At 35.1% G+C, this 17200-nt stretch overlaps 1 protein-coding gene across 2 annotated transcripts in view; it reads right to left on the reverse strand.

Moving 5' to 3' along the window:
- Positions 1-11253: 11253 nt before the first annotated feature.
- Positions 11254-17200, reverse strand: part of LOC106068964 (protein still life, isoform SIF type 1-like) — a 239627-nt gene continuing 233680 nt past the window's right edge. For both annotated transcript variants that reach the window (XM_056033602.1, XM_056033601.1), the window contains exon 28: positions 11254-11649. The gene's annotated coding sequence lies outside the window, so the exon portion shown is untranslated. The remainder of the gene's footprint in view (positions 11650-17200) is intronic.

A 17200-nucleotide genomic window follows, 5' to 3' on the forward strand; every position in this document is an offset into this window, starting at 1 on the left:
CAATCCCCGTGCAGACCATTTTTTATCTAAGTTTTCATTGACAAATAAAAACATGAATATTTAGTTTACTATAGTATTTAAACCTAAAGTAGGGGTTGATTTAATTTTCTTTACAGTACTTGTTAAAGGTTATTTTTTCTTTTCTAGATCATCTTCATGGGCTCAGGTGCCAGAACCCATTGGCGCCTTGGTTGTCACACCACTAGTTGTATAAACACAGCTTGGAACAAAATAATAACAATAATAAAAATAATACAATGATAACATCTCTGTTACCAGATTTTTGTGCACAGAATTCGAGAAAATTATTCAAGCAGAAAATAAATCAAACAAAATATTACAGCCTTCCTTTCGACGTGGGCTATTAAATCGGCTTTGTGAAGCAAGTCAATGTTCCACACTTAACCCTAAATACATCTTTTTAGTGCGCGCAATATTAGTTATCCCCCCTCCCCCCCCCCTCCAGACTTGTTTTTACATAATTGAACATTTGAACACATTCGTTAAATAGGATTTAATGTTACAGTAACCCAGGATGATGCCAACAATTTGTTGTGATATCTCTCTCTCTCTCTCTCTCTCTCTCTCCTCTTCAACGTCAGATACACCAACAAGCTTGCTATTTAAGGATTTGCTTTCATAAATTAAATTGCTGGCTTTGACTACGACAGCTCAGTCACTAGCGGATCCTGAACTTTGGAGTGGGGGGGGGGGGGCGATATTTTTCAAAACCCTAAACACTGCTTTTTATTCTCATATTTTAAAAAGCAGTGTTTCTCAACCTTCGGCGAGAAAAAAAAACAGTCATGTTGAGGCCTTCCTCTTGCATGCTTGGGTTTCTGGGGGAGCGCCGTAAGCTTTACTAGTGGGGTTCGGGGCGAAGCCCCGAAGCGTTTTATTGCATTGGTCCCTGCAGAAACGCATTCTCCTAGCATCTACGGTTCATTTTTCATTAGTGGGGTTCGGGGCAAAGCCCCTACGCCAAAAGTGTTTTCCTGCATTCTTCACTGCAGAAAGGCATTCTCCTGACATCTACAACTCATTATTCATCAGTGGGGTTCGGGGCAAAGCCCCCACGCCAAAAGCGTTTTCTTCACTGCAGAAACGCATTCTCCTGACATCTACGCATTCTCCTGACATCATTATTAATCAGTGGAGATCGGGGCAAAGCCCCCGACGCCAAAAGCGTTTTCTTGCATTCTTTACTGCAGAAACGCATTCTCCTGACCTAAAGCTCATTATTCATCCTATTTAAAAAAAGACTTTTCGAATAATGTTGAAAAATATTCTAATATGAATTTATAAGCTCTTAATACATTGCAAATAAAACCGATTTGTTCCTTGAAAACAAAAGATACCCCACACCACATATATAGATTAAGGCTTTGAGGATCGCCGCCGAAAAAAAAATTATTCGATAAATAATAAATTCAACCATAATATGTAAGTTATAGTCCCAAATTTATTTAACTAGAAAAATATCAGATTGAGTAAAGGTTGGAAAAGAAATTATTATCTGGGTTTAGAACTCATCTCAATCGTGACTCTTATAATGAAAAAAATTCTTTTGAATTCTAACTTTTCCAAAGCAAAGTCTTTCTTAAAATAATTATGATAAATTCATGTGAAATTACATAAACATTGTCTGGAAAGGGGAGGGGCGGTAGAGTGAAAATGATTAATCCTCGCTCCTTTTTATAATTTCTGCTAATGATTGCATTTGGCATTAAAGAATAGGGGTGGGATGATTCGATAAATGAATTTAATGTATAGTATAGATAAATTATATTAGTGACAGATTTTTCTTATTTTGTAATTTTTTAACTATTATACAAAAGAAAAAGTATTAGTTTGTCCGATTGGAGGAAGGCGATTGCATATATCGCCCCTCCCACCTGGTACAACCCTTTTTTATTTTATTTTTATTTACTAATCATAAAATTTGAGATTAGAGTGTGGTGCGACATAATATACAAAGGGTTTACATATGAATATGTAGTTTATATTATATAGATATTCAACTAATTTTGTTCACAAACAATGATTTCTCCATAAAAATAGGACCGCCCCCCCCCCAATCAGAGGGCTAAAGTGGGGAGGGCAGTACATGCAATCTCCCTTACCCCACCGAATCGGCCACGATACCAGAAGGGGAGCGACATAATATAAAATGTATATATTAATTCAACTAATTATGTTCACAAACTATGATTTCTCCATAAAAGTAAGACCGCCCCCCACTCAAAGGGTTTAGGTGAGAAGGGCAGTAGAGGTATTCGCCCCCCCCCCCAACCCAATCGGCCAACAGGGGAACGACATAATATAAAGATCGGTTAAATATCAATAACAAGTTTTAATTGTGAGCAGGTCAGGGTGGCGCTACCGAGTGAGACCTTTTTGTTATCTGCTACTCAACATTTATTCTTTTTTTTTTCAGTAGGCAGGTGGTAGTTCTACTGGGTGGGCCCAATCTGTGCACCTCGGCCTGCGACCAAGAGGCTAGAGTAGCCTAAGCAACCAGACAGCACAATTAAACTAAACTTAACTAAAGTAGCTAACTAAAAATAAAATAACAAACTGATATTATAAAAGGAACTTATATACACTTTATTTACAACAACTTACAAAGCAATAAAAATATAGGTGAATACGAAAATGACAATAAACTTAGAAATAAGCAAAAACTAAATATACGCACTACTAAACGATTGATCAACCCTACTTGACTGAACCTAACAAATAATGCAGCTATTTGGCAGAACTACAACAGTAAGCTGCTAGCAGCAGCAATAATTACTACGGCAGCTATGGCAGCAGTAAAAGCAGTTAAGCAGGAATTATAGCAGGCGGTCCCAGATGAAATTTACACTACAATTACTAACTACTCACTACATGGTCACAGGCCAGCTTACTACAGACCAGTGGCCTAAACCGGAAAAAGGGACAAGACACGGCTCCATCCGTCCTATTTATAGAGCCAGTTCATGACTCACCTAAACTAACTCTAACATTAAAGAGTTGGCAGGAAACATGCATGCAATCAGCACTAGCCTAGATATTCTACACAAATTAACAAAAGATAAAAATAGATTAAAAAATTAGATCTAGGAGCGCCAGCTCACATAATCATATAGATATTTAATTGGTTCTATTAGCAAGCTGTGATTTCTACAATAAATTGGACCGCCCCTCCCCAACTCGAAAGTTTATGTGGGGGGGGGGGGGGGCGGGATTGATGCCATCGCCCCCACCCGACCCCACCAAATCGGCCAACATACTAGAGGGGGGGGGCGAAATAATCTAACAACAGGTTGAAATATAAATAATTAGTATATATTATTAACATAAGTAATAAATTCGTATGCAAATTGTGTGAATTCTATACTAAAATTCGTTCGGGGGGGGGGGGGGGGGTCGGATGAGTGTGGGGGGGGGGGGGGGGACGATCGCCCCTACCGCCCCCCCCCCCGATCCGCAAGTGAGCTCAGTTAATGCTCTGAGTTTACTATGTGTGTTTATTTACATTAGCAACACTAATAAGCCTACACCTTTACCGCTAAATAAATGAATGGTCTGATACACAACTAAAGAAAGAATTCAAAGTTTACATCCTGTTAAATTGTTTTTTTTTTTAAAAAGGATTTCTTTAAGTAGTTGAATCCAAACAAACTCCAGTATGTACCACACTTTTATATGAAGAAAAGAGCAATCGAGTTTCTTCGTTGTGCTGGCCACGTCGCACCCTCATTAAACACATAAATTACTTTACTTATGTGAGCAGGTCAGGCAGGCGCGAGTGGGAGAGGACCTATTCTCTACTGCTCAACATTAAAATTTACCAACAGTAGGCAGATGTTTGCGCTACTGGGTGGGCTCAATCTGTGCACCTCGGTATGGTGACCAAGGGGCTAGAGTCACCTAAGTAACCAGACAACTAACTATACTAACTTAACTAAATGAGAACAAGATAACAAACTTTAGTTTGCGATAAATAAAACAAAAAGAAACTTTATTTACATACAAAAATAAATCAATAATAAAAAATAATATATACACTAACACTACAATTGAACTCAGCAACTAACTAAAACCCTCTAAATCTACACCACTACAAACACTAACAAACTAACCAAACCAACTATCTAACTAAATCACTACACTACTACCCTAGACTTAGATCGACAAACAAACTACAATAAACTAGTCTAGATCTACAATATCCTATTACTACAACCAACCCATAACTAAAACAAGAACATCTTAGCCTTAGGTTCAGTACCTTACTATTCACTAAGAACAGAACTGAGAAACAGACTATAAATATAACTAAGCAACTAATAAAGCAACACTACAGAAACAAAATAACACTAGCTTCCCTAGAATTAGATCTAGAATTAGAATAGATCTACAGAAACAATAACAAAGCTATCAATAGCAGAAACAAAATAACACTAGATTACCTAGAATTAGAATAGACTTCAATAGATCTACAGAAACAACAAAACTATCAATAGCAGAAACAAAATAACACTAGATTCTAGATCTAGATTCCCTAGAATTAGAATAGATCTACAACAGCAATTATAAGCAGCAATATTAGATACAGCAGCATGTATTTCAGCAGTAACACAGCAGCTAAAAGCAGTAACAATAGCAGGCCGTCCCAGGTACAGGAAGGAATAAAAATATAATTAGACGACAGACCACAAAGATCTTCAGCTGTCACCCAGACAGATATGGTACTGACCACTGGTCAACTGTACACTGAACTGTTTTAAAACAGCGTGGCATCACTTTTTATACACAAAAAGCGGAAGTACAAATAATAAGTTTGGCACTAGCCTATAAAAATAAAATATATAAAAATATTGCTCTGGGGAGCTCAAGCTCACACTTAATTGAAATATTGTTAAGCGCTACCGGGGTGTCAAGTACTTGAAATAGAAATCCAAATTGAGGTAACACCAAACTTAATGCTGGCACAGATAACACCGACGAAAGGCCAACAATCGATCAAGGGAGACGACGCTGGTGTGAATATATATATATAATAATATTTAATATAATATAATTTAATATAATAATATTTAAATATATTTAATATTCAAGAAGGGAACTGTCGAATGTCATCTATTATTATCCGTCTAAAAAAATCCCTATTTCTACTGCGATAAGAAAAGCGTCTTGTTTTTAGCATCTCTTAGAGCGTTCTTATTATATCACGTCATCGTGGCTAAGTAAAAACTTGTCCCCTTATTCCCGAAACAAATAACTAGATCTACTTCCTAATCGTGTCATACAATAAATGTCTCTGAGAAAATAAGCGTCATTCTCCCTCCCCACCCCCCTTTCTCGATCAATTTTTATTTGTGTGTGTGTGTGTAAAGATCAGCTTTATCCCACGGATGTAGAAGTTCAAATTTCACTTTTGCTAAATGTGCTGATGCTTACAAGTTGGGTAAACCGGGATGAAATTGTCACTTACGCATGGTGGGGGGGGGGGGGGGGGGAGAAGGGTGTTTTTGTCAGGTGACATGGAGAGCAGACTACACCAGGAACAGGGCTAACAACATAAAGAGCAAAACGAAACTATCCTGAATACAATAACCTCGCCTTGCAGTTTTCTGATGTGTTTACTACATTAATTATAAACAACTAAAACAAGGTTATGTAGAAACTGTGGTCGCAGCACCCGATGTGTATAATAAGAAACACTATTTATTATTTGTTATTGTAAATAATATTCGACTTAAATGCATGCTAAATAGATTTTTTCTCTTTTTAAAACAAAATTTTGTTTAAGTAATAATTATCAAGAAAACATAAAAAAACTGGAACAGACAAAATAGAGCAGTGAGATTCATAACAAACGAATATTCACATTTGACTAGAGTAACACCTTAGTAAAATCACTAAATTTAGAAATTTTACATAAAACACTGAACCATAATCTTCAAATACAAAAACAAAGACTAATAAAAAACTCAGAAAGACACAAAGATAAAGGTAGCCTACATTCCTCGTTCCATATGCTAGGACAAATATGCATAAATGCTCCTTCTTCCCTAGTGATATTAGAGCATGGAATGGGTTGCCTGAGCTAGCCAGGAAAACCAGTAACTTAGCAGAATTTAGGTCATTGGTTAATATGCATGACTAAATGCATGACGCGTATGACGTAGTCATCTTCTTTTTTTAAGTAACGTCTGTATTATATAAGATAAGATAAGTAGTTAGTATGACAGAAAGTACTTAAGTTATACAAGTTTTTTAAAAACATTGTTTTTTTGACAAAGTCTAAAAACCTTGGCATACATGTGTTGAAAGTATAATATCACCCTTACTAAATAGTCTCCTGTGAATAGTTGTAAAATGGTGTATTTTTATGAAAAAACTGAATATATTGTTGCATCAGAGCTTTGAAACACCTACAATATTACGATATCGGATATTGTACATCTTTTCTAGTTTTTTTTTAGATCTAAACTGGACGGACGGACATACCGGCTGACCACACAAAACTAATAGCGGCTATTTCCCATTCGGGGGCCTCTAAAGCGACTTTTGTTTAAAGCTTAAATAACGCATTTAGGGAGTTAACGCTAAATTTCCAGGCTCTATACTCGTCCTAGGGAAAGCTTTTCTACAAAACTTATATCAACTCATTCTGTCTGTCTGTCTGTCTGGTCAGAACTTTGTACAAGTTATTTCTTCCAATTAAAGATCAAGTTGAAATTTTGCTCTCTTATTTTTTTGTTTTACCTGACAAAACAAGAAGCAATTAAAAAAAAGTAACCAATTAGCTAATTAACTATTGTTAATTAATTATTTTGTTTGGAATCGAATAAGGGAATGAAATTGTACTTGACTGGTGTGGTGGTATAAGTTACATTAGTACAGTGGTTAGCATATTAGCTTGAGGAGGCTTAATGCGACAAGAGGCCTCAAATTCAAATCAGGTAGTTCAACTTTTTAATTATTTTTTTTTTAAATAAATACATTGAAAAAAAAGTGATTACGGTAATAGTCACACAGATAGCCCTTTCTTTCTCCCCTCCCCCCCCCCCCTTATTCCCAACTGGTTTAGATCTCACAGCGCAGTGAGAAAACTAAAAAGCATGAAGTTGCACTGTATGATGGCAGTTGGTAAATATATTTGTAATTACACTGACTTATTGTTGTTAGCCTAAATTCTAGATTCTAGATCAAGGTCTAGATCTATTACTCCTCTAATCTCCTGACTGATCCAAACTAAACTTAATCTCAGCTTTGTGTTTTCTTTTTGTGTTTTTTTTTTTAGCTTTTTTTTTTCAATTTAAAGTAGTAAGCAAACATTTTCTTTCTTTTCCTTTGTAAAAACCAAAGTTTGTATCTTTTTTTTTTCTAAACATTTTAATCACTAATATTGGAAAGGTTCATAAGCATTATTAGCTCAACGCGAAACAACAAGCAGGGTTTCAAAACGGTTTGTGAGAACCTTTACTGTGATTGATTGGTAATAAATACATTTGAGTTACATAGAAATAGGTTTCTACATTTTCTATATACCGAGGTGTGGTGGCTGCCCATTGATCAGCTTGGAGATCATTTTTTTTGGATAAGATCGAATGCCAGTCGATTACAAAATTTAAGGATGGAGCTGGAGCATGAGCTGTATGCATGTGTATGTGTGTGTGTGTCAATGTGTGTGTGTGTGGGAGTAGATTTCGTTGTCCTTCTCACACAACATCATTGTCAACAACAGTTCACCGAAACGAAGGAAGAGGAATTTGGGAGTGGGAGGTCTTTTTCACCTGCCTTGTGGTCGTTGAGGTCAGGAAGAGTAGGCTACTTGACATTTTGAAGAAACGTTTGACCGGAAGTCACGTATGTTGTTTCCGGTACTTCCAACCATTTGTTCTGAAAATTAGAATCTAAGCTTTCGATAAATACAAGTGTGATGTCACGTGATTTCTGCTGACATTCTGGATGTTCCCGGATGTGAACACGTCACTTCTCACTTGGTTCACAGATTAGTTCCGAGTTAGTCTACATGACAACTGTTTAAGTTTAAACTGTAAAACTTTAGCAGTCAAGTCTTTAATGAATCGAACAAAACACGTGGCACACCATACAGGCAGTACACTATACAGACAGTGCACCATACAGGCAGTACACTATACAGGTAATACACTATACAGGCAGTACACTATACAGGTAATACACTATACAGGCAGTACACCATACAGGCAGTACACTATACAGGTAATACACTATACAGGCAGTGCACTATAAAGGTAATACACTATACAGGCAGTGCACTATACAGGTAATACACTATACAGGCAGTACACTATACAGGTAATACACTATACAGGCAGTACACTATACAGGTAATACACTATATAGGCAGTGCACTATACAGGTAATACACTATACAGGCAGTACACCATACAGGCAGTACACTATACAGGTAATACACTATACAGGCAGTGCACTACACGGAACTGCACTATACAGACAGTGCACTATACAGGCAGTACACTAAACAGGAACTGCATGATATGGAGTGTGTGTTTGTGTTTATATGGTGATATTTATTTTGAGGTGATGCGGATCGCGACACACACATACACATAAGCCCCAAAATTCTTTACCTCTGTCGTGGATGAATATCAATGACTTGAGGCTTAAGTAAGATATTGATAGACCGGTTTTATGAAAGTTGAAAACGAGAAAATAGAATAACATTTAAATAATTGGGTGACAGTTATGTACTAGATTTAGTTCAGATTGTAGGGCGACACCCGTGCACTAGATTTAGTTTAGATTTTAAGGTAACAGTTATATACTAAATTTAGTTCAGATTGTAGGGCGACACCCGTGCACTAGATTTAGTTCAGATTGTAGGGTGACAGTTATGTACTAGAATCAGTTCAGATTGTAGGGTGACAGTTATGTACTAAATTTAGTTCAGATTGTAGGGCGACACCCGTGCACTAGATTTAGTTTAGATTTTAAGGTAACAGTTATATACTAAATTTAGTTCAGATTGTAGGGCGACACCCGTGCACTAGATTTAGTTCAGATTGTAGGGTGACAGTTATGTACTAGAATCAGTTCAGATTGTAGGGTGACAGTTATGTACTAAATTTAGTTCAGATTGTAGGGCGACACCCGTGCACTAGATTTAGTTTAGATTGTAGGGTAACAGTTATGTACTAGATTTAGTTCAAATAACAGGGTGACACTTGTGTACAAGGCTCAGTTCAGAATGTAGGGTAACAGTTATGTACTAGATTTAGTTCAGATTGTAGGGTAACAGTTATGTACTAGATTTAGTTCAGATTGTAGGGTGACAGTTATGTACTAAATTTAGTTCAGATTGTAGGGTGACAGTTATGTACTAGAATCAGTTCAGATTGTAGGGTGACAGTTATGTACTAAATTTAGTTCAGATTGTAGGGCGACACCCGTGCACTAGATTTAGTTTAGATTGTAGGGTAACAGTTATGTACTAGATTTAGTTCAAATAACAGGGTGACACTTGTGTACAAGGCTCAGTTCAGAATGTAGGGTAACAGTTATGTACTAGATTTAGTTCAGATTGTAGGGTGACAGTTATGTACTAAATTTAGTTCAGATTGTAGGGCGACACCCGTGCACTAGATTTAGTTCAGAATGTAGGGTAACAGTTATGTACTAGATTTAGTTCAGATTGTAGGGTGACAGTTATGTACTAGAATCAGTTCAGATTGTAGGGTAACAGTTATGTACTAAATTTAGTTCAGATTGTAGGGCGACACCCGTGCACTAGATTCAGTTCAGATTGTAGGGTAACAGTTATGTACTAGATTTAGTTAAAATAACAGGGTGACACTTGTGTACTAGATTCAGTTCAGAATGTAGGATGACACTTGTGTGGCCTACTAGATTCAATTCAGATAGTGAGGTGACAGTTATGTATTAGATTCAGTTCAGAATAGTTCAGTTTGCAGGGTGACAGTTATGTAGGCCTACTAGATTCAATTCAGATAGTGAGGTGACAGTTATGTATTAGATTCAGTTCAGAATAGTTCAGTTTGCAGGGTGACAGTTATGTAGGCCTACTAGATTCAATTTAGATAGTGAGGTGACAGTTATGTATTAGATTCAGTTCAGAATAGTTCAGTTTGTAGGGTGACAGTTATGTAGGCCTACTAGATTCAGCTCAGATTGCAAGGTGACAGCTGTCTACTAGATTTATTTCAGATTGTCAGGAAAACCAAGTAACTGACATAATTGAAAATAGTAGGCCCCCTATAGCTTAATACTATTTTTCTTTCTTAGTTCAAGACTACAAAATATTGTTTTGCTTTGTGAAAAACGAATTCATTACTTAGAAACTAGTGTTTCATAGAGACTTATATCATACTAGAATTACCCACCGGCTACGCCCGTTGTTTTATTCCCCAATTTATTACAATACACTCTTGTTTGAATCCTTAAGTCCCAAAACCAATTCTATGAAGATTTAAACACGAGCTCATCAAGCCCTGCTCAAAGGTGTAGGGACAAAGTTTTGGCTTCATTCAAATCTAGTTTCTAACACTTCCCAATGTATGGCCTTGGCCCATGAATTTTAGTTTTCCTGGGACTAGTGCTTCGCTGTTTTGAATTAATTGATTTGCTGTACATTGTCTATTTTGGCAGAGCCGCTCACATATTTTATTTTGGCACTACCATTGGAACGGCCCACATCATAAAGCTACCCCGCATTTTCTTTTGCCCTTAGTATTAATCTAGTATCCCTTAAATTTGAACTATGTAATTGGCTCAGTTCACCTTTTCCGTAAAACTGTAGGCCTACTAACTTCTCATTAGGCAGCGTGAATTCAATTGTTTGTTTTTCTAATACATAGTGATCCAAACGAATCTTCCAGTCCATCAATCCATCATCTATAATGTGCAAACGTTCAAAAAAAGACAATTATTCTATTTTTCCTTTTCATGATTTTCTTAACTGGGTTATTTTTTCCTACGCTTATTAAACTTTTAATCTATTTAATAAGAATAAATTACCCAATGGATTTTATTATTCTTATGAATCCAAATGTAAATGAGAACTTGATTGGATAAGACAGGAAAAGGTCAGGAACAAACTTGTCCATACGATGTCAATAGCTGAAGCAACGAGCGCTGGGATCCCGCGTCTAAGAATACCTTACAATCTGAATTAATTCCATTGCAAAAGTGAGTGGTGTTAAGACCAAACAAGTGACAACAAATGTGGTGTTACAATTCATTGACATCTTTATTGACATTGTAAAATAAACAATTAAAAAAATTATTAAAAACAAAAAGTCAACAAAATTAGATTAATGAAACAGCAAAGAAAACTTTTTATAACTAAAAACAAAACTAAAAACTCTTCAGAAACAAATGCTCTTCAACGGATGAACGCAAGCTTATGCCTTGCAGCAGGGTTGCCAATGTTTCAAAATGACAAAGAAACAACAAAGCCAGATAAGCTGATCTCTGAGAGAATCATATTATTTGTATACAAACGAAAAAATGTAACACAATACTATGACAAAAAAAAATTATTCGAAACAAGAAAACTGAAGAGAAAGAAGCAGTCTGGCTGTTGCAGTGGGCAGCTGTTCGAACCCCAGAATCAACTTGACAAGCCTTGAAAATAAAACAAATGGAAGCATTATAAAGATACAAACATAATCAGAGGTGGAGATAAATGCAATGTGATAAGTACTTGCTCATTTGTTTTTATTTACATTCATTTTTATTCATTTGTAAGTACACAAAATATAGTTTTGATTTGATAGTTCAGACTAAGGAACTCAAAGGAGAACAAAATTGTGTGGTTGAGGTTGACTTAGGAAACACGTTTTATGAAAATCCTTGGTAGAATATATTTTCTTTTCAGCTATTGATGACCACTGACCACTTGAAAAAAAATGAGCTAATAATTTTTTAAAATCTAATATTCAGACCTGTAGTTAATAGTCTTGTCTATCTTCAATCAACAAAATTCCACTAATGATAGATATACTAAATACATTCTAGCTGACAAATAGACATAAAAAGAATGGCTGTATCTTATTGTGACCAGGGCAGGCTAAAAGACATAGTCGTCTAAACACAAAAAGAAAATAATTGAAGATTAAATACACATGAGAACAATTAGATGGACACTGGACAAAGTGGATTCATTTCATGTCTCACACAAGAGTTTGGCAGGAACACATTTGTTCAGTGGGGACAGTTCTAACACAGCACATTTCATTTGGTCAAACAAACTAGATGTAGCCTACGGTATCTCAAAAATATAAGAGGGAGAATTAGTGATACAACGTTTTTGCAAAGTAAATCTGAAATAATTTGAAATAGCAGTTCTAAATTGGTGTAGATAGTTCACATATCACTCAAAGGCTGTAGCCCAGGGGTTCTCAACCTGTGGGTAGCGACCCCCTTTGGGAGGTCGAATGATAATTTTGTAGGGGTCGCCTAAGATCAAAAGAAATATGGATTTTTTAAAAAGTGTAAAACTTGAAATTATTACCTAATGTTGTTCAAGGCTAGGTTCCATAGCTGTTGTAGAGAAATGAATCTGAACGATTTTTTACTTTGTATTGTCATAGAATAAATATTGTAACAGTTTCAATCAGAGATAGTATTCCTATGGTGAAGTTCGCGCAAGTTGTGAGCTATTTGAAAAGCATTTTCGTTTATATTTAACTGTTTGGCCATTTTCTAATAGTACATGTTATTGAAGGTAATATTTTCATTTCGGAACAACTCATAAAAAGGAATCTCAAACAAACCTTTAAGAATTTAATTATAGGCAGGAATAAGTTTTAGTTAAAATAAAATGCCCTATTATTTCGTAATTAAACATAAAACAGGTGCAATGGTTATCAGATATAACATTATCCAAAGCGCAGTTACTTTAGAATAATATTTTATGGTTGGGGAACAGTAAAAAGTGTCGCAGAGCTAAAAAGGTTGAAAACCACTGCTGTAGCATAACAGGCACATAGCTCTTAACGGCTCTGAAGCAAAGTTTAAATGAAAAATATCTCTTCACTCCAAAGCTTACACTAAAAGTAAACATGAAAATAAAAATTAAAAAAATGGTATGGGTGGGGGGGGGAGGGATGGATCCAGCAAGAACATGTTTGAAAACCTGATGTTCCCCCAATGATAGTTATTTGAACTAAGAATTGAAACCCTTTATACTAGGGTATTTTCCAGGTTGTATTTTATTTAACTTTTTATTTGGACTTTCAAAAACATATGCTGCTGAAAATATTTTTTTTTTCCAATGAGATCAGTGTTTCCCACTAACTACAGCACGTGAATTCATCTCTCTAAAAAATAAACAGTGTTTCAGTAACTACTCAGAATGTGCAAAGTGTTTCAGTAACTACTCAGAATGTGCAAAGTGTTTCAGTAACTACTCAGAATGTGCAAAGTGTTCCAGTAACTTCTCAGAATGTGCAAAGTGTTTCAGTAACTACCCAGAATGTGCAAAGTGTTTCAATAACTACTCAGAATGTGCAAAGTGTTTCAGTAACTACTCAGAATGTGCAAAGTGTTCCAGTAACTACTCAGAATGTGCAAAGTGTTCCAGTAACTACTCAGAATGTGCAAAATGTTCTAATAACTACTCAGAATGTACAGTGTTTCAGTAACTACTCAGAATGTGCAAAGTGTTCCAGTAACTACTCAGAATGTGCAAAGTGTTCCAGTAACTTCTCAGAATGTGCAAAGTGTTTCAGTAACTACCCAGAATGTGCAAAGTGTTTCAATAACTACTCAGAATGTGCAAAGTGTTTCAGTAACTACTCAGAATGTGCAAAGTGTTCCAGTAACTACTCAGAATGTGCAAAGTGTTTCAGTAACTACTCAGAATGTGCCAAGTGTTCCAGTAACTACTCAGAATGTGCCAAGTGTTCCAGTAACTACTCAGAATGTGCAAAATGTTCTAATAACTACTCAGAATGTGCAAAGTGTTTCAGTAACTACTCAGAATGTGCAAAATGTTCTAATAACTACTCAGAATGTGCAAAGTGTTCCAGTAAATCCTCAGAATGTGCAAAGTGTTCCAGTAAATCCTCAGAATGTGCAAGTGTTCCAGTAAATCCTCAGAATGTGCAAAGTGTTCCAGTAAATACTCAGAATGTGCAAGTGTTCCAGTAACTACTCAGAATGTGCAAAGTGTTCCGTTAAGGAAACTGTTTGGGAAACACTGGCCTATCAAACTTCAAACTAATTGTGTTCAGTTTTTTTTATTTTTGTCTGATTAAAAAATTATTTTACCAAAATTGTCAGAATTCCTTAACTAAGTTAGGGAATTAGAGAACTGCTAAATTTGCATAGAAGAAAAAGGAGCTTTATTGAATAGACTAGTGTTTCAAGGAATAATGGTGTCTTCATAATCTGTATTAATAAAAGCCTTAAATAGGTTGCTTTTTTTTTTTTTGGGTGGGGGGGGGGGTGTACTTGATATGTAGTTGACCAATGCAGTTAGAGGTGCTTGTAAACTTCATGACAAATGCATGATTTAGGTATAAGTACAACAAAAATAAAATATATCGAATTTATAAATGAAAAAAGAATTTAAAGCCGTGGAAAGTGTTTTCCATTGAGGCTCTCCAATACTGATTGAAGAACTCAAGAAAATACTCCTAAGAGAGACTACAAACATGTTCTATCATTGTCATAATACTTCTAGCCAGACAAATCAGATTTCAGCAGTCAATGAGGCATGCAAGAAAACCAAACATTGAGGTCTTCATTGGCTTTCAGCATAGAGAATGAAAAGAAGATAATCTGCAAGACATTTCTTGTTCACTCCATGTACTATTTAAGTGTGGATACATGTGGGCTACTTCAGAATGTTGCAACAGGTAACACAGTGGAACTCTACATTCTGATTTGATCATTCAGGCCTTGTATTCTTTAACAAAATTAGAATGGACTGTGGTCACTTATACATTCTGACCTTACATCTATTCTACAAAATTATTATTAACCATAAGCTCCTAAAAGTTATCAAGATACTTTTAAACATGTCTTCAATAGATTGAGTTTTCAAGAAGACGTTAGTTAAAACAAAAGGTTTGTTTACAATTATTCACTGTGAAAGTTAAGATAAACCTAATCAGCTACAACTGAATACAACATTGTTGTGTGTATAGATCTAGGAATCAGAAACAAATAAATACAACATTGTTGTGTGTATAGATCTAGGAATCAGAAACAAATAAATACAACATTGTTGTGTGTATAGATCTAGGAATCAGAAACAAATAAATACAACATTGTTGTGTGTATAGATCTAGGAATCAGAAACAAATAAATACAACACATGATACCTTAATAAACTAAACAAATACAACACATGAGAACTCAATAAGCTAAAGGCAAAAAGCAGTGGACACTAAAACTCTGATTCAACATTGAAACCAGACCAAAAAGTGTATTGCACAGAACCCAAGAAATTGATTTAATCCCCAATGTTATATTTAACTGACTTGAGAACATAATGATTTAATCAATTTTATATTTCACACTGACTTAAAAACATAACGATTTAATTAATCAATTTTATATTTCACTGACTTAAAAACATAATGATTTAACTTATTAACATAATAAATCTTTACATTTCATGTTTCATACAGATTACTTCCTTTTTTTCTTTTTTGCTTCTAAAGATACATTTCTAAAATGACCCACCTCTTTCAAACCTAGCACCCAATGTTCTGGAGTATGTTACCCATAAAAGCCTGTCAAGTGAAATCGTTTGTTAAAACCAAAGTGAGATAACTCTATTTTTAAAATGTACAGTTCAGAATGTTTTTTTTTTTAGTTCTAGCATTCATTTAAAAATTAATAGTAAAAACAAATAGAAAGGGGACTTTCAACTTATCACTTAGGAAATGTTTCCAGGTAAACTTGGTCATTGCACAAGAAACTGAGTTCTTCAAATAATGATACACACAAGTCTATAAGACATTCAAACTTGGGTGCAGAGATAAACAAAGAAATCAAACAATTATAAAAGCAATGTTGCCAACTAAATAGCCAGTGAATGGGCTCTTTTATTTTCTAGTCAAGTTTTTTAAAATTTTCACAGTTACCAAGATGTAACCAGAAAAGATAAAACCATAATGTGTCAGAACCATTCACTCAGCCCTGGGATAGAACCAAAGTTGGAAGTGGTCTTTAGCACATAGTTGCAAGCCTTTTAATTGTAACATTTGTTTTTATTTGAAATAATTAAGATAATTATTGGCTGTATTACAACTTTGTTCATGGGGGTCCAGCCAGATATATTTAGAATGATAGTCCATGTCATTCCTTTCTTTAATTAGTTACAACAAATGTGTCCCCCAGTGAATGGCCTTGTCCAATTCAATATTCATTTTACAGTTCTGTACACAGTGTACCAAATGTCAAGTGTTATTAGTACAGGTCGAGTACAAATAGTTCAACTTTTAAAAAGAAAAAATGTGTGCCTCTTGTTATTCAATCAACAGGCAATTTGGCGTGAAACTTTATTGTATTATAGAACTATAAATATATTTCTTTCAAGATTGGTAGCCTATCTATAGTTAAAAAGTTGTTTTTTTTTTGTGTTTACTTGTCTGCACTTATATGTTAATTAACAGAGGCAGTTAACTCTACATATCAAAGAGACCATTTACTGGCATTATTGGTTTGAAAAGATGCATGTTCTGTCACAATTTGAATTTAAAAAATGTTAAATACAAAATGCAGTTTTGTTGAAGAAAAGATTACCATTCAAAAGAAATGAATGAGATAAATTAGATGCATATATATCAAAACAAGTTAAAGAGGAAATGCAATTCAAATATCCAATAAACAAAGGAAAGTTTACACATAATCTTGTCACTAGCCTTCACCAGTAGTGGTGGGACATGCTCGATTTAGCATGAGTATTTTTTCAAAATAAAACAAATTTACAGATTAGATAATACAAATTACAATAGAAATTGTGTTCTTTACAATGTACTGTAACATAGATACAGCTATAAATATACATGGCTGTGCAAAGAAAACATGATCCCTATAAATATTCTCACAGGGAACTTAGGAGAAATATTGAGATTAGTAAATAGGACAAAAAATGTCTGCCCATCAACAAAGTAAAGTGTTTAAACTTCATTAAAAGACATGAAGCAGACACAATAAA

This window comes from Biomphalaria glabrata, chromosome 6, assembly GCF_947242115.1.
Source record: "Biomphalaria glabrata chromosome 6, xgBioGlab47.1, whole genome shotgun sequence".
Lineage (NCBI taxonomy): Eukaryota > Metazoa > Mollusca > Gastropoda > Planorbidae > Biomphalaria > Biomphalaria glabrata.